At 44.5% G+C, this 26,537-nt stretch overlaps 1 protein-coding gene across 1 annotated transcript in view; it reads right to left on the bottom strand.

Annotated features, from left to right (window-relative positions):
• The window catches only part of LOC136942504 (plasma membrane calcium-transporting ATPase 1-like), a 103,960-nt gene extending 78,418 nt beyond the window's left edge, over positions 1-25,542 (bottom strand). Inside the window, exon 1 of the mRNA XM_067235422.1 lies at positions 24,996-25,542. The gene's annotated coding sequence lies outside the window, so the exon portion shown is untranslated. The remainder of the gene's footprint in view (positions 1-24,995) is intronic.
• Positions 25,543-26,537: the final 995 nt, after the last annotated feature.

The following is a 26,537-nucleotide window of genomic DNA, read 5'->3' on the forward strand; positions in this document are numbered from 1 at the left end:
TCTCTCCATATCTTTTCATCTCTCATCCTCCAACCCTCTCTCTCTCTCTCTCTCTCTCTATCCTTCCTGTTTCTCCCTGTGACCCTCTCTGTCGTTTGGCCTCATCACATAAGAGGAACGGAGGGCACCTAGATACCTCTAAACCCTGCTCCCCCTTCTCTTTATCCCTCCCTCCCCACCGAAACGCTTTCGACCTCATATCCAGCTGGACCCAACAGTGACTGGCGTACTGGGTAACACACTCCTCATTGATCGTCACTTGCCACCGCAATGTGCAACAGACGAGTCAATACGACCTTGTCCTTGACTGAACTGTGAAGGCCTAATGCCGGGCCTTCATAAACACAATCCTCGCACTGTGTAGCAGGCCTACATGTCAGCCCTAATATAGGGTCTGATGTACAGTACATGTCTTTGGCCCACAGTCTCAGAGTTTGGCTGTTACCTTAGTGGTGTGTAACCAAAAACTGTAAGCAAGAACAAATGGTGCACTAGGGACATAGTGCCCAAGGTTAGCCATTAGAATAGACACACAAGTTCAGTTTCATTTGTTAGGCACAAATACTTATATATATATATATATATATATATATATATATATTAGCCCAACAAGGCTTTGATAGTATCACAGCCAACAGAGGTGGAGTTGGGTGAGAGAGAGTGGGAGGGGGGTGAGAGAGAGTGGGAGTGGGGTGAGAGAGAGTGGGAGTGGGAGGGGGGTGAGAGAGAGTGGGAGTGGGAGGGGGGTGAGAGAGAGTGGGAGTGGGAGGGGGGTGAGAGAGAGTGGGAGTGGGAGGGGGGTGAGAGAGAGTGGGAGTGGGAGGGGGGTGAGAGAGAGTGGGAGGGGGTGAGAGAGAGTGGGAGGGGGTGAGAGAGAGTGGGAGGGGGGTGAGAGAGAGTGGGAGGGGGGTGAGAGAGAGTGGGAGGGGGGTGAGAGAGAGTGGGAGTGGGTGAGAGAGAGTGGGAGTGGGAGTGGGGTGAGAGAGAGAGAGTGGGAGTGGGAGGGGGGTGAGAGAGAGTGGGAGGGGGTGAGAGAGAGTGGGAGTGGGAGGGGGGTGAGAGAGACTGGGAGTGGGGTGAGAGAGAGTGGGAGTGGGGTGAGAAAGAGTGGGGGAGGGAGAAAGAGATTTAATTTCCTAAAAGCCTTCACAGGTGTCTCATCAGCAGAAGAAGAGAGGAGTGGAGGATGGAGATAGGAGTGGAGCATCAATATGGTTGTCTCTCCTTCCCTCCCTTCTCTCTTGACCCCAATATTGACAAACCGAGAGGCCATTTAGCTGCACACTCACGTACACCCAAGCACGCATACACACGTGCGAACATAGCCCTGTTCATCTATCAGCAGTCAGTGGCATTGGACAATGTGGTAGAAAACCAGATAGTTACCAGATAGATGGTAGGAGATGAAACGGATGGCACCGGAGGGCAGACAGAGAGAGGGAAAGACAGAGAGGGAGACAGAGAGAAAGAGAGAGAGGGAGGGACAGAGATAGAGAGACAGACAGAAAGACAGAGAGATAAAGAGAAGAGTGGATAGTGCGAAGAGCAGCAGAGAGAGGGGAAGGCGAAAAGAAAAGTATAAGAGGGGAAATTAGAGGAGTGAGTGTAGCTTGTACCAACTGCTCTACACAATGCTTCTAATCCCTCCTACTTCCTTTCATCATCACCTCCCTCTCACTATCTCTCTCTAGTTTGTATTTTTCACCGCTTCCTCTGTATTCTCTCTCTTTGCATTCCTTTCCTCTTTCTCTCCCTCTCTCTTTCTCACTACAGAATCTTTCTCTCCCTCCCTCTCTCTCTTTCTCACTACAGCATCTTTCTCCCTCTCTCTTGTTGCCTTCTCTGCCACTGCAGACACACCTGCCTTGCATACTAAAGCTGCACACTGCGCCGCCCGCCCACCCTCAGTCATGCCTACTTGCGTATCACTCACACTTTAATACTAACATACATTAAGTAACTCAACTCCCTAAACATTCACGCACACGTAGGCACACACATAAATAGGGACAAACACACACATTCCAACAAGCGCCCGAGTATAAATAAATAACTTTATTTCGAGACTGCATTGTGCTTCAGACCAACACGGTTTCTATCTCAGTGATTCTTTCATAAACAAATGCAGGAGTACAAGTCTGTGTGTGTGTGTGTTTGATACAGCACTGCTGCATGTGGGGTGTTCTCAAGAATGTGTGTGCGTGTGCATCTCTTTACGGATGAACAGCCAGGCTAGAGAGGGCACCACCCTGGAGTGCAGAGCTGTGCTTCCTTCTGCTCGCTGACTCACTGGGATGGGTGTGTCCCCCTCTGTGTGTGTGTGTGTATGTGTGGGTGTGAGAGACTGTAAGTGTATGTGTGCGCTTGTGTATGAAAGTGAGTTTTTGAGTGTGTGAGTAAGTATGGTTTTGTGTGTGTGTGAGTTGCAGTGGCAGAAGGAGAAGCCAGGAATGCAGGAGACCTCACCCTATCTGCAGTCACGTGACCGGACTGGATGAGGAAATCCCCTGCCCCTGCTGCAGAGAGGGAGAGAGATATGGGAGAGGGAGAGAGATATGGGAGAGGGAGAGAGATATGGGAGAGGGAGAGAGATAGTGATGAGGGAGAGACGGAGAAAGAGTGGGAGAGAGGAAGAGAAGGAGACAGTGGTGAGGTAGAGGAGATGGAGGAGGGGTAGTGTGGAGGAGTGGACACAGAGAGAGAGAGAGAGAGGGGAATAAAGTGTGGGTGATAGAGAGCAGATGAATGGAAGATATTAAAACATTTGAGACAGATAAAAGGAAACTGAAAGTGTGAGGTAAGAGAGGTGGTCTAAAGACTGAGAATGACAGCTTCTCCACCCCCCCCCCCCCTCCTCCCACCACCCCCCATCCAAAACACATGCTGAACTCACATATGTTTCTAAACATTAAGCAGGCAACGCTGTCTCCACATCACAGTGTAAACACACACACGCATAGAACAGAGAAATATACACATCTCTGTCTCTATATTTATATTCAACCACTAATGCTAATTTTAATACAGACACACAAAGAGCTGTCCTCTCCATCTCTAACCAGTATGAGAACTGTGGCCTTCTCTGGGGCTCTTCCCCTCTCCTCCCTCCAGCTCCCCCACTCCTCCCTCCAGCTCTCCCTCTATCCGTCTGGCAGATCCAGTTGGTACTTGGCGGTAGGCTCTGTCCCAGGGTTTGATGAACACCATACACTCACCATGAGGGTACAGTACACACACACACACACACACTTGCAGACTATATAAGGACTAGAGAACAGTGGAAGACTACAGACAGAGACACACCTCTTTATAAGGAGTCTTGTACAACACCATAAAGACACAAACACACACACACACATCAGTGCTATATAAGGAGAGAACTACAGTATAGTCTGAACACACACACAGTCCGCCCACCATGTCTGGTGTCATATCTGAGGTAAAATAACACGACTAACTGTCAGAGAACAACACTCCTACAGGTTACACACAGAAATAGTGTGTGTAAGTATGTGTGGATACAGTGTGTGTCTGGACGGGGGGTCAGACTGAGCCCAGAACAGGTTTCACATCAGTCCTAAGGGTTCCCTATCTCCTCATGCACAGCAGGGAGGAAGAGTGTGTGTGTGTGGCACTTACAGAACTAGAGCCATAAGGGCGAGGGTGCAAAACGTACGAGTGCACCAACGCACACTAGCAATTAAAACAAATCAAATCAATACAGAGAAATGAATCCATTTTACACATCTGTCCTCGTATCAGTTAAATATCTAATAGATTTGGGTTTCTCTGATCACACTGACAGTAGCACCTCCCAGCCTGCACACACTAACTACAGCCTAGATTTACAAACCGTGCAGAGTATTATAGGGTCAGTAATCCAGTTCTCAAAAGTGTAGTAAAGCTCAGTAGTCTATCAACATGTGACACCAAAGTGGGTGACCTTCCCAGCTCCACAGTGTTTCCTTACACTCTAACCTCCACCCTCAAACCCAGAGAGTCCAGACACACCTTCCTCGGTAACCTCTATGTTTCTATATGTGGCCTGTTTACAAGGTAACCTGTATGTTTCTATATGTGACCTGTTTATAAGGTAACCTGTATGTTTCTATATGTGGCCTGTTTACAAGGTAACCTGTATGTTTCTATATGTGGCCTGTTTACAAGGTAACCTGTATGTTTCTATATGTGACCTGTTTACAAGGTAACCTGTATGTTTCTATATGTGACCTGTTTACAAGGTAACCTCTATGTTTCTATATGTGGCCTGTTTACAAGGTAACCTCTATGTTTCTATATGTGACCTGTTTACAAGGCAAACATTTGAAGATTTTAGGCAGTACCAGAGCTGCCACAACCTGCCCCTCCTGATGCAACACAGGAATACGCCTCCATGTTGGGTGTGTGTTGTCCTTTCAAGCCCTGGCTTATTCTCCGTCTGCAGACTGTTACCCAACCGTCACGCCTGATGGAAAATGTCAGAGTGGTTTGTATTCACTTCCTCAAATGAAACAAAGGTCGTTACGGAGTCGCCGTGGAGAAGGAACAAGGAAGTGAAGTACTGTCTGGTGTGTCAACGAGCACAGTTGTGGAATTCATCAGTATTCTGGTATTTCGGGGCATTCTTTCAGCACGAGATGGTCTGGAACTATGAATCCTGTGTGTGTGTTCTGGAATGTTGCGGCACAAGTTTTGGAAGGCAGGTATAAAGGAGGGGTGCTCACACACACACACACAACAAGGGTGTAATGGAGAATTCTCATTCCTGGAATTCCTCGGCTATGGTGCTTTTTTCTCTCGACTCATTCTGATTGGATGCAGGCCAGTGCATTTCTTGTAGTGACTATTAGTGCGTTATGAGGATGTAAATTCTACTGAAGTGTGTGCACGCGCATGTATCTACATGCTTGTACGAGACGGCTACGGTGAAAATATTTTGCTGGATTCTCTCTTACCAAAATCTCCACCTTCCCTCTCTCCCTTCCTCTCCAAACTCTTTAAGAGTAGAAAAGACAGGCTTGTGTGTGTGTGTTTTCCACACTACCCTATCAGACCTTCCCAGGGTTATGTGGGCCCTGCCTCCATTCAGTAATCATTCCATGCTGTCTAATGCTGCACTAAATGACACTCACAAAGAGAAGGAACGAGAGGGGGGGGGGGACAGGAGTAGTAGGATTCAGAAGGGGGCACATGGAAAGAGACAGAAAGAGAAACAGTGCAGGGGGAGAGAGAGAAGGAAACTACACACTGTTTAAAGAAATGTAAACAACTCATGAGTTTTTGTTGTTCATTTTTTTTTTATACATTTGACATAAGTACTATGGGAAGCATTATCTTTCATCAAATGAGTAACTCCCAAGGTAGTCTGGACTGATTAACGACTAATGGACATTACATCCATTCCAGTGTGTGTCCCCACCCTTGCTTTCTAAGCCATCTAAAGAGTCTTTCATGTTGCTCTTAGGTGCAACTGGTCGTGACCCTGGTTGTGACTTAATGACCAAGGACGAAAGTGGGTCGTGAGGTTAGACCAATTGAGAAACACTGGTCTAGAGGGTCTACCAGAGGGTCTACCAGAGGGTCTACCAGAGGGTCTACCAGAGGGTCTACCAGAGGGTCTACCAGAGGGTCTACCAGAGGGTCTACCAGAGGGTCTACCAGAGGGGCTACCAGAGGGGCTACCAGAGGGTCTACCAGAGGGTCTACCACAGAGTCTATATTATGAAAAAGTACTACGAATATACTATTGATTCATTAGTACTGTTGTACTATTCGGCCAATTTATTTGAACCTTTTCTCATTGTTATACATACGGCATGCAATGTATACAATATTTTCTGCATTCCTGCTAAATAAAGCCACTCCATATCCTCAGAGTTAGTCAGTAAAGATGGGGATCAATATTACCACCATCTAAAACCTTCTCTATATCCAGGGTTTCCCACAGCACTTTTCAGTTAAGGCCTAAGCAACACATGCCTGCCGCCTTAGCTACGTAGTTAAAAAAATAGCAATATCCGCCGTTGTCCTGTTCTCCCTTCCATTCCAAACCGTGACCAACGCCAGTCTCCCTTCTCCCTTCCGGCTGCAACACATCATCGTATTCGTCATCTTGAGTAGCCATGGCTGAAAGCGAAACTGAGGAGCTGGTGAAAAAGACCAGTGCAACATCCATTATTTGGACTTGATTCGGATTTCATCCGTCCGACGAGTAGCAACAAACTATACTCTGTAGACTAGAGTGTGTAGGGCAACAGTTCAGACTAAGAGGGGTAAACACGACTAATCTGTTCTACTACCTCAAAACTAAACATGTCACTGAATCCCAGCATTGCCAGGCAATGCAGCCAACCTCAAGATCCAGTTCGAAGAACGCAGGACAGAAAAAACAGGAACTGATCCAGAACTCCATCCAACAGTCATTTTCAAAAGTAATCCTTACAGTAGGAAGAGCCCGCGATGGATTGAAATTACCAGGGCCATAATTGTTTACTTGTATAAGGACATGTTCCCTTTTCAAACGGTAGAGAGACGTGGTTTTAAAGTCATGATCAGAGCTATTGATCCACGATACGAGGTTCCAAGCCGCAAATACTTTATAGAAACAGAGATGCCAAAATGGTATACCAAAAAATTATTGTGCTTTCATTCGCCACATCATTATATTTTCATTGAAAGTATCTGTACACTACTGTTACAAGCATTTTCCTTTTTTTAAATAGCCATGCCTAAATGTTTTTTATGTTCTTTGCATCTTGGGTGGCATTTAAGAACCAAGGACCCAATACTTTAAGCTTTTTATTTGTTAAAGTCTCTGCAGCTAGTGTACTTGAATTTTATTTATCTACAACATTATGTTGTATAATTACAGTTTTGCACAATAAATGTTCTCAAAACTACATACTTTCTTAAACGTTTCTTTCTTAAAAAAAAAAAATACAGTTTGGCTTTCCTTAAGGTCTATGTAACCTGTTCTGAAATGGTTCTATTATAATTTATATATCGTGATATATATCGTTATCGCAAGAGGCTGCAATGTATATCGCAATATGGATTTTAGGCCATATCGCCCATCCCTAGAGGGTCGACCACCAGAGGGTCGGCCCAGTCGACCAGAGGGTCTAGAGCAGTGGCTCTCAACTGGTCTAACCTCAGGACCCACATTTGTACTGGGTCATTAAGTCACAACCCAAAAATATTCGTGGTGTAACAATATATCGTGGAACAAAATTGTAGAGTTATGGCAATATTTTTACAATATGACGTCCGTTTGATCCTATTGGTTGAGCTACCAGCACGCGACCTACTCTGCACCTGTGTCATGCGTGCATTCATTGCATTCACAGAAATCGCTTGAACTGAGTGAACTAAATTGTATGTACAACAAAGAAAATTATTGAAAATGTTTAATGTTTTGGAAAAAAATCTGTTAATTGAATTTGTTTCTGTCAGAAATATTAATCTATCAAGCATTGCACAGTCAGTCGGTGAACAAGTTAAGAAAGCTTTGCTTGCGGCCGGCCCACAAGGAGGCAAAAACATCACACGCCATTGTGCTATAAAGTTTGTCTGCTAGCATGTTGTGCTAGCAAGGTTTATGTGTGTGCGTCCCTTGCAATGGACATTTACAACATCAACCCTACCCCCACTAGGTGACAAGCAAATTATCACCAGACCTCAGTCCTCCTTCTAGCTCTGTCAAACAGTATCTCCTTTAAATAAACAAACAAACCCCCCTCTTCTTAGTCCTCAGCCCCAATATAAGGGTCTTGTATGTTTACCCAGAGTTACATTACATTAACATGTATTCATTTAGCAGACGCTTTTATCCAAAGCGACTTCCAAGAGAGAGCTTTACAAAGTGCATAGGTCACTGATCATTACAACAAGATAGCCAAAAAACATCGCGAGTAGCCAAAACATGAAGCACACATTGTGAACAACCAAAGTAAGTGCCAAAGGGAAGAACCATAAGAGCATGTAGTTAAACAAGTTACAATTAAACAACATGAACCGCTATAAGTGCAAGTGTACCTGTGGAAAAAAGCAAGCAACAGTAATAAAAACAATATATCACAGCGAGAACAAAAATGTAAATCAGTTACCACTAACCACAACAGCAACAAGTCTCTAAGCAAGAGTCATTGTGATCCTTGAGGAAACTAACATCGGGTCAAGCGAACCATTCCTAAGTACCGTTGTACTCCCGGAACAAGTGCGTCTTGAGCCTGTTCTTGAAGGTGGAGAGACAGTCAGTATCTCTGATGGAGGTGGGGAGTTGATTCCACCACTGGGGGGGCAGAAAGGAGAAGAGCTTGTGTTGGGACCGGGCGGTCTTGAGCGGTGGGACCACCAGGCGGTTGTCTGAAGAAGACCGTAGGTGACAGGTGGGGGTGTAAGGCTGCAGGAGAGACTTGATGTAGACGGGTGCAGTCCCGTTCACTGCTCGGAAGGTCAATACCAGGGTCTTGAATCTGATACGGGCAATGATAGGTAGCCAGTGGAGAGAGATGAGGAGCGGGGTAACATGGGAGCGTCTGGGTAGATTGTAGACCAGGCGGGCCGCTGCGTTCTGAATCCTCTGAAGAGGGCGGGTTGCACATGCTGGGAGACCAGCGAGCAGCGAGTTGCAATAGTCCAACTTGGAGAGGATAAGTGCTTGGACTAGCAGCTGGGTGGAGTGCTCAGACAGGTATCTCCTGATCTTCCGGATGTTGTAGAGGATGAATCTACACGACCGGGAGACCGCAGCAATGTGGGCCGTGAGGGAGAGCTCGTCGTCCATGGTAACCCCAAGGTTCCTGGCAGAGGATGAAGGGGTCACCGTCGCAGATCCCAGGGTGATTGAGAGATCGTGGGAGATGGAGGGTTTAGCCGGGATGATGAGAAGTTCTGTTTTGGCGAGGTTCAGCTGGAGGTGGTGCTCGGTCATCCAGGTGGAGATGTCTGTGAGGCAGGCCTCAATCCTTCAGAGTTCAGATTTGGGGTTAGGCCTCCCTTTGCACACAAGGAATACTGAACACAGAATCATTCTTATACAGGATAACAGTTACATCTTTAACTTTTCTAACAGTTTCATAAAACATTTTGTTCAAAATATCTGTACACAGTGCACAGAGGCACTAACAGGCCTATCCAAACATGAGCGTAATGACAACACAAAAGAAAACAAAAGCCTAACGCTGTAATAATATTTTGTAATTTATTTATTACTTTAATTTCAACGTTAACCTCACCTCATGAGATGGGTGGGCACAATGCTTGGAGCACAGCAAGTCCATTCTTGGTTTAATTATGGAGACCGCCACTCGCAGATCAACGTCCACGTTCAGTCGCGATATGTATTTATTTTTGAGGTAAGTGAGTGCCGACTCTGAGAAAGTCGTTTCGCACAAGTAAGTAGTGCCAACGGTTTGCCGTAGTTACAGTGAATGGAAAATCAAAAAGCTGATTTATTTATTTATTTGCATGCATTAACCTTTGTTAAAATTATGGCTAAAATATGCTATTTCTAATCGTTTTCAAATGTTTCTGGAAATCATCTCGCGACCCCCCTCGCTGTCTCGCGACCCCGCGGAGGGTCCCAAACCCCACTTTGGGAACCACTGGTCTAGAGGGTCTACAAGAGAGGTCTACCAGAGAGTTTACTAGAGGGTTTACCAGAGGGATCAACAGCTACCGTTTAACATGGATCTCCTATCAGGGATGAAATGGATAATCGTCCTCTAGAGTCACATTAAAAATAACTGTATTTGTATTGATGAATCGTCTCTGGTTCTCTACTTATTAAGGTTACCATCCAGGCAGCCTCACATGTGGCCCCTTTGAAGGGAAGTTCCTTTGAAGACCACAGGCATCTGTGCTCTATAGGACCCTCCCAATTAGCAGCTGCTAATGAGAACCAGAGGGCTCAAAGGGGAAGGGCAGACTAGCTTTGATTCAGCCCTGAGTAGAGGGACCCCTGGCTGGGGGGGATGCCAGCTGACCTCCCCCAGGCTGGATCTAGACAGGTGGAGGAGTTGGCTTAGTTTTGAGACCAATGGATATCGCCGAAAATGTGTTAGTTAAGGTGGTAGGGTGGGGTTTGCCGTACCGGGGACCGGGGGGGGGGGGGGGGGGGGTGGAGTTTGTGCGATAGACTGATGCGTTCTGCAGAGAAGGGAGACTGGCGTTGGTCACGGTTTGGAATGGAAGGGAGAACAGGACAACGGCTGATATCGCTATTTTTAACTACGTAGCTAAGGCGGCAGGCATGTGTTGCTTAGGCCTTAACTGAAAAGTGCTGTGGGAAACCCTGGATATAGAGAAGGTTTTAGATGGTGGTAATATTGATCCCCATCTTTACTGACTGACTCTGAGGATATGGAGTGACTTTATTTAGCAGGGATGCAGAAAATATTGTATACCGTATTTTACGGAAAATAAGCCGTGGCTTGTACTCCGATTTTACAGTTTTCTTGTGCTTGTGCGGCTTATATTTCGAAGCGGCTTATAGTCCGGTTTTAGAACAAAAAAGTGGCTTCTCTCAAGATCTCTACTGACCGTGCAGCTAATTTTATGCTCAACACTTGAACGGGGGCTTATTACTTGAAAGAGGAATTATTTACTGTTTTCTCAGTTGGACTATCAGGGCTTGGAAATACAGTGCCTTGCTAAAGTAGGCAAATGGCTAGTAGAACATAACATTTCATAATAATTTCAGTTAATCAAACAGCTGCAAACCCAGTGAAATGTTATAGGCTAGCTAGCAAAATAACGCTAGCATCACTAACAACATTACTAATTCAACTTTGGTAGTCTAACCGAGCTCTTTGTAAGTTCGTTTTAGATATAATTGTATATGATAGTGTTGACAATAAGACACGGACGCGGTCTCTTTTCATAACTTGTATTTTACCACTGCTCTTTGACATTGACATTCGAACCAGAGTTGCCAGGTCTGTGTGACAAAACCAGCCCAATGGCCAATCAAAACCAGCCCAAAACCAGCCCAATGGCCAATAAAACCAGCCCAATATCAGAACTCAAAATATGCCCCTGCCAAACCATATAAACTGCTTTTAAAGTCCAACAGCATTGCTATCATTGCCATATGTATTGTAATATCTACAAAGTAACACCAAATGTTTAGTATGCCAGCATTAAAAACTGTTTTCAATAGGTTTTCTCAGGAGACTGAGAGCATTAGGCACGTGTGCACACGCACAGTGCGTGTGTGTATGTGGGCGTGTCCCATGTCCATGTGTGTACGTGCTGATCTGGAGTCAGTTTGGTAGGATTTGGGTATAAATAAATTATTTCTAGTGGTGGGCCGTTATCGGCGTTAACGCGATGCGTTTTATCGGGCGATAAAAAAAATATCGCCGTTAATATATTCTCAAAGTTGGGCTGGGTCTATACTACGCAAGCTATGATGACTTTCACCTTGATATTTTAGCGCGGATGTATACCTAGCCGAATTGCACTGTAGGGGGCGAGAACGAGTCTTCGTACCTGTGTGTATGCCTTGTGTATGAAATTATCACATCAAACGTGACGTGCTAACATGGATGCAGCTATGAAGCCGCCTGATTTGCTTCAGGGAAAATGTATTTTTAAGAAGCTTCCCAATGGAAACCTCGACAAGACTACGGTTGTTTGCACCTTGTGCTATGCGGAATTAGTTTACTGTAGGAGTTCTTCCAGTCTCAAATACCACCTAAACGAAAAGCATCCCTTAGCTAATGCGGAAGATGCCGGGCCAAGCACTGATGTAGCGCAGGGGAAGAGTCGTCGTCAAACTACGATGTTTGAGTGCAACTGAGGCAAGCCCGTCAGCACAGCTCTATCAGCCAAGCTAACTAATCTAATAAACAGTTAATAAACACAAGTACATCTTATTGAACATCATTTATTTTCATCACCAATTATCATAGTAGAACAGCTTTCTCAAGCAGTTTGTGATGCATTTTGGAAACAGGAGATGAGCTCCTGGTCTAATGCGCCACCTGGCTTGAGAAACCCAAATGCCTTGGGCGGAATTCAAATTAGCCATTTTAATCTAGATTAATCTAGATTAACGCCAAGATTACAGTGAGATTAATCTAGATTTTAAAAATTAATCTATGCCCACCACTAATTATTTCATTTAAAATATGGATTTTTATTTAAAGATATTCTGTTTTGATATGTGTAATGCTATGGTCTATAGTTTAAATAATTTGAGTGTTCACCCTGATTGGGAATGTTGTCTAGTTAGATCGCTATCCAAGCTGTCTGCAGCCATAGCATGAACGGGCAAGTGATCATTTGTCAGCATTGGGCCACGCAACGGTAACATTGTTTGCTTATAAAGTGCGGCTTGTACTCCAGTGCGGCTTGTACTCCAGTGCGGCTTGTACTCCAGTGCGGCTTATACTCTGATTTACAAACACAAAGTGGTCATTCTGGGGGGGTGCGGCTTATACACGATGCGGCTTATTTACCGTAAAATACGGTACATTGCATGCTGTATGTATAACAAAAAGAAAAGGTTAAAAAAAATGGCAGAATAGTACAACAGTACTAATGAATCAATAGTACATTTGTTGTACTTCTTCATAATATAGACTTCAGGTAACTTGGGTCTGCTTACACTGAGATGCAACCTCAGGTAGCTCTAGACCGTGCTGGGAGTAAGACTGATGCTACGCTAACTAGTGAACAGTGTAACACTTTCTGACCTATGCTATGCTAGTTGGTGCCAACATTATACTAGTAAGCAACCAATGCTACCCTTATGACTTATGCTATATATTGTAGCCATATTATGCTAACATAGCCCTGCTATGCTAACATAGCCCTGCTATGTGGAGCTTGTGGAGATGGCTGCAGTAGACAGCACTGGGGGCTCCTTGTTCTCCCTAATTGTGACATGAATTGGCCATAAGCGTAAATGCTCTAGGCCAGCTGGGAGGATATGCTAATCTTTTAATTAGACCTGCTCAGCAGAACTTTCAAGGGCCTCTCTCTCTCTCCTTTTATTCCTCTCAACCCCCTTGCTATATATATCACCTTAGCTACAGTCTCCTTTCACTCTTAAAAGCAACTGAACAAAACCAGATAGTATAACAGGTTGCACTTCTGCTAAAGAGTGAGGGATGCTGGGTAAAACCCTGACACCTGAGAACACAGTGCAACCTGAGAGTCATTCCTTTCCTCTGGTTCCTGATTTTCAATTCCCAGGCCCTCACTTCCTCAGCTACAATCTGGTCCTCGTGCCCTGCATCCCAATTTATCATCATCGCATGGAGTAATAGTTTGAGAGGGCCATGATGTACTGTACACACACACATACACACAGATCTTCAATGCTCATTAGTGTCATTGATTATCGGTGAGTCCACACACCTGGGAATCCACACCCAGCATGAATCGATGATTGTGTGAAAGGCACGGATGACACTGTGTTGTAAAGGGAGCCAGGCAGAGGCAGTTACAGTGTGAACAGCTCACAGTTATCTTGTCTTCAGTCCAGCTCAAGACAGAACAACACTTACAGAGAGCCGAGAAAGAAGTCAAGCAGTGATAAACAGCAAGAGAAAGAAAACCTAGTTTTCAAGTTCTTCATATGCTTGATTCAGCATCTGTGGCCCAACCCTGACATTACAAAAATGTAACATTTTATATCACTGACATGATTAGAAAACACAGAGCCTCCAGAACAGGGAAGTCACATTCCCGCTGTGTCAGCCCTCTCACAAATCGTATTTCTTTAGCTCACCGACAGACTAAAACGCAAAAAAAAAGAAGAATGAATTGCATTATGGAGAGCATTGAGAGATAAGCCATGATGCTGACTTATTTTTAACCATAACTGAATTAGCAACACCTAAAGAAGGACAGCCTGCTGTATTCATATTACATTTAGGATGTAGCATCACATTTCTGAATTTGAACTGAACTAAATTACATGGAGTTTAACATAAACAGTTATCATAACATTAACATTTAGTCATTTAGCAGACGCTCTTATCCAGAGCGACTTACAGTAAATACAGGGACATTCCCCCGAGGCAAGTAGGGTGAAGGGCCTTGCCCAAGGACACAACATCATTTGGCACTGCCGGGAATCGAACCAGTGGGAATTGAACCAGCGACCTTCTGATAACTAGCCCGATTCTCTAACCGCTCAGCCACCTGACTCCCATGACAGTTATACTACTGTTATACCTGACATGCAGTTTTCCAACAGGGGACAAGTGTGTCTATGTGTGTGTATGGGTGTGTGAGCAACAAAGGGTAAAAATGAAGCAGTAGCAAGGGTAGTTAAAAAGGTGCTTATGGAGAGTCAACAGGAGAGACATTTCTCCTGACAGCCTCTTTTTCTTTCCCCGGAGCACACAGATTGAGCAGTAATGTGTGTGTGTGTGTCTATGCACAGTTCCCCAGCTGTGACCAGATGATGACTGCTGGACTCTATGAGCTATACAGAAAGTTAATCCCAAATATGACCCTAAATCAGGTCAAAGGTCACCATGATGGCAGCCAACCCCAGCAAGTCAACCTCTGGTTCCTTCCTCGCTGACAGAGGTGCTCTGCACTTCTGTCTACTGTCACAGACTCTCTATCTAGCTCACAGACATACAATACTAACATAACACCAGCCAGATATGGACCACAACATTTAACACCAGAAAAACCCCTGAGAGAAAAACCCCTGTGATCTCTGTCATAGTAACATGGTGTTGATGCCAACCCAGTCCATTAGGTGGAGGTGTAATTGGGAAGTAGAGAAGATCCCCATCACCCAGTGTCGTTTAACTGACAGCTTGGGAAACTGCAGTAGATTTCTAATCGCAATAGGATGCTGACTGACAAAGTTGCTCGGGTAAATGCCGCTTAAACTCGTAATGAGCGAAAACAACACTTTTTTGGACTGCATTTAGATTAAAATACCAAATACAGCTGAAGATGACTCATTCCAAGTTATCCAAGTTATGGACAGAGGAAACACACACTGACAGAAAAAGAACAACCCTTCAGCATAACATTTTATTCAGACTCAGGTTCTGGTTTTCCTATCCTCTCGGTCACAAGACACTGACACACAGACAAGAACCGGTCTGTCTATCCGTGCCTTCTTGAGGCGTGGAGAACATTTCCCCTGTTCTGGGGACATACTGCTGGCCATGATGACACTAAATGGTATTTGCTCTAACTTGGTTGGATTTGAACAGAAGACCTGCTGTCCCATCCTGAGTGGCCCTGGCAGTCCTGCCACACTCAGCCTGGGACACAGGCGTTACTCAGCAGAACGACACCAGAGGTATGGAAACCATCAGCTGTCTTGGGAACCAGAAGAAGAATGTGAGCTCACACAATGTGGTCCTGTCTGTCTGATAGGCTTGTGGTGTTACGCAAGCAGACACACACACAAGTTTCCATGCAGCATTTCAATCAGAAAATGTAAAACAAGTTCTTTGTGTGTTAAAATACACACACAGCTCATGTGCTTTTCCGTTCCCCTCCCTCCCTCCCTCCCTACTTCTCGTGACTGCAACATGGGCGTCTGTGTGAAGGCCTTGTGTGTTTCTGAACTTTGTAACCAAAGTTATGATCTGAACACTGGCATTGGACGGTTGAGGTCATTGTGATTTTGTGTAAGGGAGAGAGAGAGAGAGAGAGAGAGAGAGAGAGAGAGAGAGAGAGAGAGAGAGAGAGAGAGAGAGAGAGAGAGAGAGAGAGAGAGAGAGAGAGAGAGAGAGAGAGATGCTCAAAATGCTTATTTATAAGCTTATGCTTATTTCATATGGTGGTTGGACAAAAACTGTTTGTGTTTAAGGTTGGTTTTGAGTCATGAAAAATATAGGAATGGCAATGTAATTGGTGACTGAAAGGTTTGGCAAAGAGAAAGTCTGTCCGTGTCACACTTGGTCTTGCACCTTTGGTAAAAACAAGCTTGGTGTGTCTAGTTGAAGTGCTCATAGCAGCAGATGGCATGTTAGGACCATCTTATCTACTGTTCTAGTAGGGTTGGGTCAGTCGTTGTTCTAGACCTTGTGGAAAACGTTAAGCAACTGTCCCCCACGCCACACCCCCGCTACACACATACACAATCAGGCATGTGACGTGTGGTGTGTGTATGACACTGACATTCTGCTTCTCCACCAGAACTGATGATATCCAGAAAGCTGTACGGCGGTGTGTAGCTTGTTTTTTGTGTGTTTTTCTTTATTGTGTGTGTGTATGTCCAGTAAACAGAGGGAATTCTGAATCGCTCTGCCAAACTGTGTTCTATAACCATGCTCAGACTGCCCCACCCGGTTTCTCAACTCAAATACAACATTACAGCTGCTCAACGCTATGTAACTATGCCTGTGTGTTTGTACATTACATACATAGACACTCTGAGAGAGAGAATAAGGGGTGTGGTGCAAAAACACTGTAAGAGAGACTAAGAGAGTGGAAAAAGGAGGGAGAGAGAGAGAACGAGGGAGAGACTGAGAGTCAGAGAGAGAGATTAAGATGGGTAAAACAATAGGTTGAGAGTGAGAGATCGAGAGCAAGAGAGGAAGTGTGCGGGGAGGCCGGCAGGGAGCCAGAGAGTTCCCTCTTGGCCCAGGGACGGTGTTTTGATCCTCCACCCCGGGGCTCCCAACAAATCACACACACAACCATGGAAACACACAAACAAAGCAGAACCCAGGAGCCCACCCAGCCAGAGGTGTGAATCATGTGACAGGAAGGAGAAAGCCTCAGCCTAAAGGGTTGGGGAACAGGGAGGGGACAGCATGGTAGACATGTTTGTCTGTGACTCCCTGGTAACTGTAAGTGTTGACCACTGTTATTGGTCCCTCCCTCCCCCCCTCCCCCACCCCAGTGTTTTCCTGATTTGCCGTTAGCAGAGACACCAAGCTGAATCTGGTCTCTATCGCTCTCTTCCTCTTACATTGGCAGCAAACCACAAACTGGCCATCACTGTTCTGTAACCATGGTGAGGCTAGAATCATCTCACATGGGAGATGTAACCATGGTGAGGTTAGTATCATCTCACATAGGAGTTGTGGATGTAACCATGGTGAGGTCAGTATCATCTCACATAGAAGATGTTACCTTGGTGAGGCTAGTATCATCTCACATAGGAGATGTTACCTTGGTGAAGCTAGTATCATCTCACATAGGAGATGTAGATGGAGTTGTAACACTATTACCATCATAGGATATCAGTAACATTACAATAATAATAATACTGAATTGTAGAAACTGTTGAAATTGTGCAAGGACAGAGTAGTATCCCAACTGCATTTTTCTTTTCTCTTTAACCCTTGTGTTATCTTCGGGTCATTCTGACCCATCAGTCATTGTGACCCACCGTCGTATTGCGACAACTTTACCGCATACAAAAACAAAGTGAAGCATTTTCTTTTAACCGTTGGGCTGTCTCAGACCCCCCACATTGCAAAGGTTAAAAGAAAATTATTTGTTTTTGTATTGGGTAAAATTGGGTAAACACAACGATGGTTCGTTATGAACCTTTGGGTCATGTGACCCGAAGGCAGCACAAGGGTTAAAATGCACACACGTGCAAGCACACACACACACCTCCACACCACATGCCTCCCTGCTTAGTTCCAAGTCACATGACTATTTGGTACTATAGATGACATCATCATTGTGTGTCTGTGTTTAGCTACAGTGTGTGTGTGTGTGTGAGTGAGAGAGTACTGTACTTACTGTATTACTATCTCATGCAGTAAATGTGTGTGTGTGAGAGAGACAAACTGTCAACACTTGTGATGTGTGTGCTAACAAGCTGGAGCTTAACGTGATTAGTCTGCACACACACGCACAGACACATGCACGCACACAGATACACACACATACACACAGTATATTGTCACCATCAGATCTTGTCAACACTCCACCATCCCACAATGCCACACTCAACCTCTCAGGGGAGTCTTCACTTCCTCACAACAGATCCAGCATAGCCTCACACTGCTACACACACACACACACACACACACACACACACACACACACACACACAACAAAGAGCTGTCAACAGCTTACTATGGCACATCACTCTCAGCTGCACTCTCCAACACCTCACAAAGACACCAAAACTTATTATAATAAACACACTCTCTCTTCATCACACAAGCTTGCGTGCATGCGCACACACACACGCAAAGACTGAGAGGGATGCCACAGCTGCTGAAAGACTATCCTCTCCCTGCCCTCCTCTGGAGTGAGGCTCTTGAGAAGAGAGCAGAAGAAAAAAAGGAAAGAGAACAGAGGACCGGAGAGGAGAAATTCCATCACAGGGTATAAGCTCTTCTTCTCCAGGGGCAGTAGATCCTCTCCAGGGGCAGTAGATCCTGTCCTTCCCAACTCCAGAGGCTGCTAACAGCTCTCAAGTTCAGCACAGCTCAAAGCAAACTCATTCAGCCATGCAAGATTAAAGCTGCCTTTGTGTGTGTGTGTGCGTGTGTGTGTGTGTATCGAGCCCTCTCAGAAACAAAAGGTGTGGATGGGGTGCTAAAAGGCCACTTGGTTTTAGGGGAGGGGGGTAAGCCTTAGTGGGTAAGATCTCTCCCTGCACTTAAGGAGGAGAGGAGAAAGCAGATGAGAGGAGAGGAGGAGAGAGTATGTTGAGTAATCCTGCTGTGAGGATTCCCTACTTCACTCTGTCTCTCTCTCTTTATCTCTGGCACACTCTCTTTCTCTGTGTCTCGATCTCTTTGCATCTCTCTTTGTATTTGTCTCTCTCTTTGATCATTCAAGCACACCTAATCTGGTCTTGAAGCCCCACCCAGTCCGACCCTGCCCTGTCTGCAGATTAGAGCTGCAACTACAATTATTTTAATAATCGATTAATCTGTTGATTGTTTTTTCGATTAATCGATGAATAGGATACAAATTGGGCTCAAGCCTTCGGCGAGCACAACCATTGTTCTCTCTCATATATATTTATTATTATGGATTTCCCACCCCTAAGGATCCCTCAATATTTGGACTACATACACAACATCGGTGTCAAAATGTTCGTCTTGGTCCCGATTGCGTTGCTTGTATTGGGATTTACGTGCCGTTGCACAGTTTAGGCTGAAATAACGTTTTTGTGGCGAAAAGGGCCTTGTGTAGCAGAAGGGAACTCAGTGCTAGCCTAACGTCACAACGTCACCACATGTTAGCAACGACGCATAGATACGTCGTTCTAGTAAGACAGACAGCTATATCAGCGAGCCCTCAGCATTAGTACTGTAGCTTAAAGTCTAGGGAAGTTCGGCGTCATGGAGCCGACCAGCTAAATACTTATTTAGCACTAGCGTTGCTACCTGCAGCTGGCAGCTGTTCTCCATTTTTCTCCCAGATTCAGACCTAGCCCTGGTAAATTGTAGAGCTAGCTAACTACTACACTTCTGTTGTGTGGGAATCGCAGCAGCTAACCAGTCGAAGGACGTACAAAAATACAGGAGCACCTTACAATTTCCCCAGAAATTGTACCCTCTCCAGTTGAGTGTGAAATGCTCCCACAGCTTGGAGGACTTAGGTCGTACCGATTTCTCTGCCTACGCCATGTGTTTCAGAACAACGGTACGGGTCTCTCTAATGGTCTTTCCTCTACCTCCGCTCTGCTTTGCTCTGTTCTGTGCTCAACTCAAAGTTTTTAATACTCAAACATCTCTGCGACTTATTGAGTGGCGTAATAGTCGTGCGACACAACGGATCGATAATGAAATCCGTTGACAACTCTTTTAATAATTGAATTTTATCGATTTTATCGATTCGTTGTTGCAGCCCTACTGCAGATGAGTACTGAGACCGCAGAGCAACGACAGGAGAGGCACACAGAGTGAAATGTGGAGACTGGAGATTCTTCAGGAACTGAGTGATGACTAGAAATGAATGTTGGTATTAGTGTGAGTGTGTATGTTGATATGTGGGCAGTAGGGCTGGGCGGTATGACGGTATATACCGTGCGACGGTAGAAATGTGTCTACCGGGAGAGATTTGGCTATACCGTTTCAACCGCGGTATACTTTTATACTATATTTTTGTATTACACGTGTCAATTAAATGTCTGGTTGTTGTATTGTATATAAGCCATCATATAAATCGCATTTTGCGATATTTAGAATTGTAGTTTAACTTTTATTTGATTTGCTATTTTCGTTTGACCTTGAAGCACATTTGAGTTGGTCTGACGGAACGGAGTGTATTTTGTCTAAGCGGACCACATTCATGCCGATGCTAATTGGGTGTGCTCAAGCCTTCGGCGAGAGCACAACCTTTGTTCTCTCACATATATATTTATTTATTATTATTATTTATTTTCGCCCCCCTAAGGATCAGTCAATATTTGGACTACATACACAACGGCGGTGTCAAACGGTTCGTCTTGGTAGCGATTGCGTTGGTTGTATTTTTATTTACGTTCCGTTGCATGGTTTAAGTAGAAATTGCGTTTTTGTGGTGAAAAGTGAAGCTAACGATGGCTAATTTGCTAGCCACAGTCACTGACGTTACTAACGTCACTAACGTCACGAAAACACGCGTGACTACCTGTAGCAGAACATTCGTTTCACATCTGTTAACTTGGGGGATAGCTAGGCTAACTATAGCTTTACTGCAAGGCAGCTGCAGGAACGCCACAAGCAAAGAGGCCAGGGTGATAACTATTTACTCATTTTACTTTGTGATGTGAAACACAATTATGAAATGTAATGTACAATATTAGCTGATATTATTAAGGAAGTAGGCCCACATCTACTTTTGGAAACGGTAGTCTACTATTTCACTGAAGCATTAGCATGACATTAGCCTCTGTTGCCCGGGCAACACATACTACAGTGGTCTATGATGCATCTGTTTTCAATCTTTAAAATAAACATTCCTCACAAATACATTTTCGTTGTAGGATTTATTATTACATTACATTACAAGTAAACAATTTGTGGGTGAAATTATCATTACCTGTGGTTTCAAACCAGTGTTGCTCACTGCAATGCTGTAGCCTACGCGAGACACTACAAAAACATCTACACAGCTGTAGGAAGTCAAACGGCGACAGAACATGTTCGGCACTCCCCTTACTTAAATCAAAAGTCTATCTAACTACTAACCTGAACTTCATTGACACAGCCTAAACGTTGTCAATCTGTTCATGAAAATAATTATATTCAGCCTAAACCATACAACGGAACGTTAAATCCAATTCAACCAACGCAATCGCTACCAAGAAGAACACAGCAGTAGTCTACTAGTACTGTACCGTAGTAGTACAATTTACCGGGGCAGCTTCTCCACACAGGGCTATATCGCATTTTGCGTTGTTACTGACAATGATCGCTACCAGTGAGCTTTTTATGAATGAGCGATTTTCCACTAAATAAATGTCAAGCTTATTTACGTTTTGGGGGGCATATTTTCAGTTAGCAGATGGGACTGTCTGAATCGCGATTCCATCTTCTACTGCCGGGTAACGTCGTAGAATAATCTTCAAAGGGGGTTCTTTATTAATGAATGAATGCAATGAGTAGGCTACATGCCTGAAAATATCACGAGAAGGGAAAAACTTAAAATGACGTTTAAGTCATAGAGATTAGGTCCATTTTTACACCGGTCTGCCAAATGTATTCGTTTTGATTCAACGATGAGGCTGCCTCTTGCAGGGGAAATGAGAAGACATCTATTTCATTCTACACTTCACTCGTATTTTCAGTTGTAAATGAGCAGCAAAAAAAAAATGCTTTAAAATCTATGTAATCTTTATAAATAATAAGTATTAATTTTTATATAAAATATACAGAAATCAGTTGTAAAAATGTCATTCAAAAACGGACCCCTGTGCAACTGACGCAAGCAAGCACACCCTACAATTTCCCCAGAAATTGTACCCTCTCTAGTTAATTATATATTTGATGACACATTCTGCAGGTAACCAATTCGAGGGCATTACGGATCCGTATTGAGCTGTGAGTAGGTCACCACGCGGATGGCATGACTGCGCATCAGCCAATCGGAACGCTCGTACTCGTAACTTTTTGGAGTCTTTTGTTTTTAACTCAAGTGTTGTCTCATGTGAGGCAGTTGTTTTTGTTTGTAATAAATAATCGAGTGTGATGATGAAGTATGGTATGGTTATTTTGTACCATTTCTTAATTGAATTTACAGAACAATTACTATACCGTGATATATACCGTAACCGTGATATAAAATGACTCATACCGTGATAGAAGATTTTGGCCATATCGCACACCCCTAGTGGGCAGACAGCAGAGCCTGCAAGAGCAGCAAGACAATTAGTCAGAGACAGACAGCTAAGGTGGCAGAATCCAAATGCAAATCCCAAGAAGAAGATCGGTCCCAGATCGACCCCTGGCTGAATCCAAACTATATAGTTGATGCCATTCAACAGCAAGTCATCTTTTTTCAGTACTTTTCAAAATACAAACATGCACACATTCATGAGAACTACTATTTAGCTGCACGTGGCAACGGTATATTTGGGTCGCCCATACGTGTTGCTACCTCCCCATCTTGCCCACACTGTGAGGTATGAAAGCAATGACCACCTTACATAAACACCTCATTGGCGTTGGTTATGTGGATTCTCTGGTCTTCCAAGACAACACCGTGCAGACAGCTGAACCCCAGGGATCACCAGAGGTCGTCCAGATGAACCCTGGTCCCACCACACTGAGACAGCTGAACCCCGGGGATCACCAGAGTTCGTCCAGATGAACCCTGGTCCCACCACACTAAGACAGCTGAACCCCGGGGATCACCAGAGTTCGTCCAGATGAACCCTTGTCCCACCACACTAAGACAGCTGAACCCCGGGGATCACCAGAGTTCGTCCAGATAAACCCTGGTCCCACCAGGGGTATTTATACACAAGAGTGAGTTTAACCAGTTCAATTCAGTTATACCTTCATAAGAACTCCTTACTAACTGCCGACAGATATTCCACTAGTTATCATTCAGTCAGATACACAGGCTCGCACAGAGACAAACACACACAGACAGGGATAGTCTCTTAATTAGAGAGAGCAGATGCTGGCAGGCTAAACAGAGTAAACACAGCTTGATTTGCACTATAAACTCCCACAGCCCACTGGAGCAATACACAGACTGAGACTGTAGACCCACCCTCAGATCTCTGCGGGTGGGTCTACAAATCAAGGCAAACACACTCACCAACACTAGCACAAAAACAGACAGTCAGGCACAAGAAGAGAGAGAGAGAGACAGAGAGAGAGAGACAGAGAGAGAGAGGGGTAGGGGCAGAGAGACATGTGACATGGTTTATGTATCAAGCAGCCACAGCAGTGGAATGGCCGACAGGGCACTTAAACCAGCAACCCTACAATTACCAGGCAGGCACACCATACCCTTGCCATGAGTCTCTTTCAGTGTTGGACATGGACACTAGCTGACTCCACAGGGGTCCCTGGCCATACGAGGTCTATTGTTGTCCATGTGAAGAACGGGGAAACACACATCAGTGCTGGTGAGGTGCTGACTGGTAGCATCCAAACTAAATACAAGAAGTCTGTGTGCAGCAAATCATCTTTGGGGGCTCTAGATACAAGACCAGAACATTCTGAGCTGTGTCCGCCACCTCTAAAGCGAAGAGCAGTGGAACTGCTGACATGTACATGGTAGAGATATCAGTTGTGGCTTTTAGGAGCACAAGATATGGAGCATGCTACTAAGTGTTACTACATGTTACATATTTATCTTTTCATAAAATATGCTTCCACAACTAAATCAATAATGCAGGACAGTAGCAAGTCATGCCCTCACAGTTTTGAATGCAGACCAGCTGGTCTTTACACTATGGCCACCTAAGATTCATGAAAGGGTAGATAATGCTGATTTTGGGAGAAACGATTGCGTTTCCACTCTCTGTTGCTGTTCAGGTGGGTAGCAACTGGGTGTTCAGAAGTATAGTATGTTTTGTTTCCTGCAGATCTCGAATGGTTTTGTCGACAGGATGCGTTAATAAAGGGCATTATGTTATCACGGTGCAGATTCTGCGCCCAGGGTGATCCAAGTTCTAGATAATATCAGAGCTTTGGCCCATGACGCTTGCTGATGAAGGCAAGAAAGATCGTGAAACGATGCCCTCGTTTGGAGGTCACCGAATCTGAAAAATCGTCATGAGCAAATATTGCGGGGTCTCCCTTCCCCGACGCAATAGCGCGAGGACACGCCTAGGTAAAGGAGGGGGAGGAGGGGGGAGAACAGCGAGCTTATTACGCCCATCCTTGCAGATGACGTAAGAAGGCTTGACTTTTCGCAGCGAGAAACAAGCGCTTCTTAATTAAATCTAGTGAATCTCTTATCGTTCCGCTCTACACAATCTAATACATTGCTCTGCAGTTTGGCACCATCGTTGTTTGAAATAGTCGACTAAGAAAGAGAGGCGATTATTTCATGAGGTGTGGACATGAATCTAAATTGCTAGGAACCTCTCGGTCAAAGTAAAAAGGCAACGCCAGACACTAAAGTCTACTGTCGCGCACAGACGTTACTGCACAACATTATCACCTTGCAGTTACTCAGTGGTGCGCAATATTTTTACTTTTACGCAGACATATTTGCTCAATTCGTTCCACTCGAGTTGTACGTCGAATCAGCACGGTTCCTTCAGAAAATAAATATATTAATTAAACTAGAAGCAAAGTGTTTTGACTGACAGTATGTTTAGAGACTGTAAGGTTACAGGTTTCAAAATTATTCCCGGTCTTGCCATTAGCCATGGGGAAATGGGAAAAGCACACTGCTACACCGACAGTGCTTCCTACATCTTAACATTTCTTTGGTGATTAAAATGAAAGCCTTGTTCGTTGACTGAAATATATGATCTTAAAGACTCTTTACCATACAGCAACAATGCGGCGTTCATACAAGGGACCTAAAATGCCCGCGCGCAGGAGAACATTCATTCACACACCTGTGGAAAACATTGTATGGTCTCATGCTCCAAGTGGAATATGACAAAAAGAAAGATTCGACCTTACCCGAAGTCTATTCACGCAGCTCCGCTGATAATGTATGACAGTAAGCGTAGGACCGTGTTCACCCCTGTCAACGGATCACCAAACTGTGTCCTTCAGCGCTTAAGATCCACGTTCCCCCTCCGACAGAAATGTAGCTCTCTTCTTCCGCTTGGGTCACAGCTGGACTATGAAAATGGACTTCAGAGACGAGAAACCCAAAAGAAATTCCCAATCAAATCTCAGAGGGGTATGCTGTTGTCCCTTTGAAATAAAATGCTCTCAGTCACAAATGATTTTGCCTTTACACTTTTCTTGAAAGAGTGCAAACTGGATTTGAAGAAGTGCAAGTTAAACGGACTGGTTTCTGCCCCTTTCAGACTCCAACTTGACAACTGTGGCAAGGACAACAAATCAGTTCAATATGATTACCGCGACACTGGAAAGCTTTTCCTTCGGTTTTGATCACAGTTTCTCGAAATCAAGTTATTTAACAACTCTCTCGGTATGTTACAGGCCAGAAAAGTAGGCTACGCCAAACCTTAAGATTTCACTCCAAAACGATCGTTAACCCCCCCTCTCAAACATAGGAGGAAATTATCACCGGAGGTAACGATTCCAGTTTGTCTGAACGCGCAGCAGTTCCTGTTGATTTAACCGGTGGGGTTGTTTTTATTCTTGTTTTAAATTGTAAGTGGGTTTCCAGTCCACGTACATCCGCGTGAAAGTGCAGATAAACGCGACCTGGACCGGACTACGGAAAGAGAGCGCGTCGCTCCGCCGATTTCAGTGGCTGGAAAACCGAAAGAGGGACACAGCGCCAGTCTGTTGCTGGAGAGCTGTCGCGGAGAGAGAGAGAAGGAGGGGCCAACCCGGGATTATTCAGTTAAGGTGGATCGTTGTGAAAAATTTGAAGATGACAAGAAACATGATGCAGTTCTGTAAACCGTTATCGACCACCTGTATTTACCCTGAGAAAAACAATTTATATTATAGATATGGTACTGTATGTGCAGTTATACATAAAGAATGATACACAATATATCTCTGTGTATAAATACACATGTAAAACATGAATGACTTAATTCAAACCCAGTATCCTGATACACCAGTTATAAAGTAATACTGGATGTTTGGTTACCCTCCCAGCCATATGTGACGCATGGGACGCCGTCTCCAAGGTAGCAAATGGAAACCTAAGGCCTCCAGCTAAGCAAATAAGATCATAACAGTCATTTGATACACAAAACAGAACCTTCCAACTGGTAATTATAATACTTATGTGCTTGACTGATGTCAAATTTGGTGTTATCGGTCCATACACTCATACCCACTAATAAACAGTTGTGTTGAAGTGATAGTAGACTTTTTGTTTTACTATTATAGAGGGTGAGTATGACCATTCAGTTTATGTTTGCATAATTCTAAACTATTCTGTTTAAGAATACACATAACCTAAGCTTCTGTCATTACAGCTCATCTACCACACAGAGCTGATATGCCTTACCTTTCATGCAAAAGGCTTTCTAGGTAACTATGGTTACTGTACCATGCATTCAAACAGAC

Source organism: Osmerus mordax, chromosome 1 (assembly GCF_038355195.1).
Source record: "Osmerus mordax isolate fOsmMor3 chromosome 1, fOsmMor3.pri, whole genome shotgun sequence".
Lineage (NCBI taxonomy): Eukaryota > Metazoa > Chordata > Actinopteri > Osmeriformes > Osmeridae > Osmerus > Osmerus mordax.